Source organism: Phascolarctos cinereus, unplaced genomic scaffold (assembly GCF_003287225.1).
Source record: "Phascolarctos cinereus isolate Bilbo 61053 unplaced genomic scaffold, phaCin_HiC Scaffold_9;HRSCAF=440, whole genome shotgun sequence".
Lineage (NCBI taxonomy): Eukaryota > Metazoa > Chordata > Mammalia > Diprotodontia > Phascolarctidae > Phascolarctos > Phascolarctos cinereus.
The window spans coordinates 18188894-18194575 of NW_027556402.1; positions in this window are offsets into that span (position 1 = coordinate 18188894).

The following is a 5682-nucleotide window of genomic DNA, read 5'->3' on the forward strand; positions in this document are numbered from 1 at the left end:
AAATTGGTCCAACCATTTGAAGAACAATTTGGAATTATTACATGAAGAGCTATTGAACTATGCATACTCTTTGACCCAGCAATGCACTACTAGGTCAATATTCTAAAGGGATCAAAGAAAAGAGAAGGGACATACTTGTATTTATCTTGTGTCAAAGAATTGGAAATGAGGGATACCCATCAAGTGAGGAATGGCTGAACAAGATGTGGTATATGATTGTGATGGAATATCATTGTGCAATAAGAAGTGATGAGCAGAATAGTTTCAGAAAAAACTGAGAAGATTTATGTGAACTGATGCAATAGAAATGCAATGAAATGAGAACGAGGAGAATATTGTACATAGTAACAGCAATATTGTACAATAATCAACTGTGAATGACTTAGCTATTTGCAGTAATACAATGATCCACAACAATTTCAAAGGACTTATGATAAAAATGCCATCCACCTCCACAGAGAGAACAGATGAACTCTGAGTGCAAATTGAGGCACATTTTTTTCCATTTTTTAAATGTTTCTCATTTTTTATTGTGTTTTGCAACACAGTATGCAAATATGTTTTGCATGACTTCACATGTATAATTTCTATCATTGTTTGCCTTCTCAATGGATGGGAGAGATGGAGAGAATTTGGAAACCAGAATTTTTAAAAATGAATGTTAAAAATAATTAAAAAGTGGGGGAAAAAACACCCTGCCTTGACCACAGTTGATATTCAATTAGTGCTTGTTTAATTGACTTCTCATTTTAGCACAATCTAGTTTTTCTAAAGTCTCTTTTCTCTGAAGTCTTACTTTTTCTTAAAGAAATTAATACAACTGGCCACTACTGACATTATTTCTATATATTAATAACATGGTAGAAATTCTGATTGAGGTTCAACTATTATGGAAAAAAAATGAAATTCTGACATTCCTGAGATATGGGGAGGGATCTCAAAACCACAAGATATTGAAATCTTTGTTCAGAGGGAAAAGATAAAAGTCCATATTGTGTAATAATTCTCTTGGTCTGTGTAAAATACTTCACTTAATTTTGAAGGAAAAAAGACTTAAGTTGAAGGCTAAGTAATGGGACAAAGGTCATGGTGCAGAGCAGTGATTTGGGGATAAAAGCACAAAAGTATGGGAAGAGTGAACAACTTTTGAGATGAATATGGCTGGACAGGAAATATTCCTCTGAAAAGAAAAAGCAAGAATATGTAACACATATGCAAAATATATTTTGGTTTAAAGAAAAGTTTATTGAAAGATAGAGTTGAAGGGTATAAGACAAATATAATTTTGACTTCTTTAATGAAATAATGTAGTGAATGTGCCTTGAAAACTATAAAATATTATATGTGTAAAATATTTTTCAATGCATCCTATGATTTGGAATTGAATAGGACCTTGTTTTAAAGAATTTTGACATATTAAATTATTCTTAGAATATAGATATAAAAATTGAATCAAGTAGGTCGTTTCAGGAATATCATATTATTCCATAGTTCCATACCTAAGGGGATTACTCAGGAATGTCTGCTCATTTTGATGGTTTCCCTAACATTCTTCATGAGATCACAAGATAGGGAGTTTTCCTTGTAAGTATCTAAGGGATACTTCCCTTTAAAATTATAGGCATTGCCACTGAAAACTAGCTGAGAGGACACAGGGAAATGTGATTGGTTAGCTGGGCAACAGGAGGAAGGTCTCTTTGGGGGTGAGCTGTCCTTTCTCTGGTCTATAAAAGTAAGTTAACTGAGTAGAATCTCTCTGTCTCTGTCTTGTTGTGTTTCTTTTTCTCTCTCCTCTCTGTCATTATCTCATTGTGTTTCTTTCTCACACTTTCTATCTGAACCCTCTCACTCTCTATATTTTTGTATCTGTCCCTCTCTGTTTCTGTCTCTGCCTCCACCTCTCTCCCATTTCCTCTTACTTTCTCTTTCTCTCCCTTTGTCTTTCTCTCTCCATCTCTCTCTCCTTCCCTCCCTCTCTCCCCCATTCTCTCTTCTCTCCCGTCTCTCCCTCCTCTTCTCTCTCCCTCTCTCTTCTCTCTCTCTCTCTCCTCTCTCTCTCTCTCTCTCTCTCTCTCTCTCTCTCTCTCTCTCTCTCTTTTCTCCCTCTGTGTAAAATACTAGGAGATGGAGGGTTTTTTCACCCTTCTTCCAGTGACAGTTTAATGGCAGGTTCATGTTGTGAGCTAGATCTGCTTGTCCAGTTAGCCTGAGAGAAGAACTCCAAGACAAGCCTCAAGCTCCTAGCTACTTTGTGCCTTTCTGCTTCCTTTTCTGAAAACAAGGCAGACCCTTGAGATCCCTTGCTGGATTTCCTCAATTCAAGACACAGCAGCAGCTGGGGCAATGATAGAGACCATGCAGCACACATACAAGTGTCAAATGTGATCATTTCCACTTGGCCAGAAAAGTAAGCTCAGAAATAACCTTTATGAATGTTAACTCCTATATACGGAAGGCAGGATTTGGAATTTCAAATTTGGTTTGGTATAGTTGGTATAATCATGGGATCTACTTTTCTGGCCAGAGAAAGATTTTTTTGGGAACAAACTGTTGGTGTGCCCTCATGGGTTTGAGAGTTCCTGATTTTGAGAGTTTGGTCACTGACCTTTTAGAAGGGGATATTTTCTTGATGTGATATGTTCTACAGAGGAAGGAGAAGTCAGATCACATATGTTCTACGCAGTTATCTTAATATGTTGCTCAGTGCAGATATAATAAGAAGATGATTGATTTCTCAATAGACCTCAAGATAAGTTTACCTAGGGGTAGACGGAAAGCAGAGAGTCTAAATTATAATGAGATGATATGACTCTTGAGAAGACCATACATCACTGTGGGAAAAGAAATAACTTTTGGGAAGATTGTTCAGTTATTTCAGTTGCGACCAACTTCTCATGACCCCGTTTGGGGTTTTCTTGACAAAGATACTGGATACTATCCACTGCGCCACCTAGCTGCTCATTGGAACACTACAGTTGCTCTTACGGCGGCTCAAAATGAAATTCCCTTCTCAGGGCAGCCAATTTACTACTTGAGAACTTTATCTTCTATGTCTTCTTTGTCCATGTGCTCCTATGACTTTTTGTATCTATTGTATTTTCAGCAGGGTTCAATAAAAGCCCCTAATAACTTTAATGCTTATTTGGGAGATAGACACTTCTTTTCTCTTTTGTCCGTATTTGGGAAAAATGAGGGATGAGCTTGAACTGTATCATGAGCACTTTGGATAATTTTCTTTGAGCTACTCCAAGTAGGGGACAATGAACTGAAAGGAGAGACTGACCCTCTTGGATTCAGGACTCTATGATCAAATCTAATCCATGTGGGTCCAGAGTCTGGGTAAAGGTGGGGCAAGTGGAGAGAAGGCCAGAGTTACACATATATTCAAAGATCAAAGTCCAGAGCTGAGTGCTTGGCAACCTGAAGTCAGGAATGTGTAATATCGGCATTTGTAGAACACAAACCCTACTTCTCAACATTTATGTATAATCAGTACCTGCTGACTTCGGTTGGGCATAGTTTTCTTATTAGCTTACTTGGCATATCTTGACATACAGTGAGCTCCCTTCTTTCCAGGCCCACTCAGATCCTATGTCCTCAATGTGGCTTCTTTTATCTCTAGCATTGTATTTAGGGAGGACTAGAACCTCTCATGTGAAGGCCTGCTGAGCCCTTTTCAGGGCTGCTCATCTACCTTTGGTGTCTACCTGTCACCTGACTCTTATCTGTGGCTCCAAGAAATATGTGCAGCAGCCACCTCTTGGTAAATCTGTCTCAGCGGATGGGCTAAACCAAGTTGAGGGTAAGTGACAAGCCTCAAACCCTTCAGTGAGTTAGTGGATTGTCTACCCAAAGCATGTAAAGACTGTCTGATGGAATGGGTGGATGAGAACAATTTGTTCCGGTGGTCATGAAGGCAGCTCAAGCAAAGGCTGCGGAATGCTAAGAGCTTGGTCAGACATCAAAGACACTAAGGTCATTTACTGCATCCCAGGCCATCACCAGTTGTCTTGACTTTTGTCTTGCCACTGGGCTTTGATGACTCTGGAAGAGAGAGTGAAATGGACGACCTTGTATAACTCTGCCTCACTTAAATCCCATTCACACACAAGTCAAGTCACTCCATGACTTGGTCCTTTCCAAAAAAAAAATGAGGGACTAACAATAGTCAGTATCCGACCTGCAAATGAAGTATGTTCCCCAAATGTCTGTAAGTTGGATTTCGAGCTGAGTTCATTTCCCCAAAGAAACTATGTTATGATTTGTAGATAGCTTCCCAGAATGCCTTACAAAATTTATCTAACATGTGATATGACTTCAACACATGTTTGTGGCTATCCTAAGAACTTACTCACAATTTATTATTTTGTTCTTGAGGGAATGATTAATTCTCCATTCCAAACAACTGATATACAGACATTCTTTTGATACATACTCTACTTGTTAAGTTAGGGGGCTATTACTACATGAATGCTAAAAAATGGAGATTTAGCCCAAGGAAAATTGCAGTGCTGTATTTCGTTATCTTGTAGTCATCACAACTTTTGTGGTTTTAATTTAATGCTCACTGTAGCATCTAGGTGCCTGATGACTATGCCAATAGAATGCAAACTCTGCCAAGTTCTACCAGGTAAGGGAAGCTTTGAACATGAACATAAGAGTGGCCTGCACATCTATTGTCTAAGGACCCATGGAGCTAAATTCTATCTCAGAAACTGTAGGCAATGTAACCTGGGGCAAGTCACATATCTCTGAGTCTGTATCTTGTTTTTCCTGGATACACCTTATCTGCATGTTGCTTTCCTAATTAGACTGTGAGCTCATTGAGAGCAGGGACCATCTTTTGTCTTTCTTTGTATTCCCCAGCTCTTAACACAATGCCTGGCACGTAGTTTGTTATTATTCAGTCATTGCAGTTGTTTCCAACTCTCTGTGGCTCCATTAGGGGTTTTCTTGGCAAAGATCCTAGAGTGGTTTGCCGTTTCCTTCTCCAGCTCATTTTACAGATTGAAGAAACTGAGGCAAACAGGGTTAAAGTGACTCACCCAGGGTCATACAGCTAGTGAGAGTCTGAGGTAATCGTGACTTCAAACCCTGCACTCTATCTAATGAGCCACCTAGCTGCCTGTAGTAGGCACTTAATAAATATTTATTAACTGATTGATTTCAAAGTGGAAATTGCAGAAGATTGAAAATATTGTTGTAGCCTCAAAAAAAGCAAGGAAGTTAGGCATATGAGCTTGTTTAGGAGAGAAAAAAATAATGAATTCTGTTTTGGGGTCTGTTAATTTGACACAAACACTCATTGTTAGTATCTTCCTTTGTAAAATGGAGGTAATAATAGCACCTACCTTATGTGGTTGTTGTAAGGACCAGATGAGACAACATTCACAAAGTGTGTTGCAAAGCTTGAAGCTTTCTATAAAATGCCAATTGTTACTATTGTCAAGTTGGCTTCAGGATGATGAATTTGGGGGATACAATAACTCTCTAGGACCATTGAGTAAATCATAAAAAGGTTGCAATCTGAGTTAGTGGAGGAGTACTTACAGCAGCAAAATCACTGGCACTCAAAGAAATGAAATATCGTCCCTAAATTACCAAGTGTAAGTTGGTGGAAGTGGAACTTTATTCCTTAACACCCAGCCCTGAAGATCTATTTACTGGGTTCTTAATGACCTG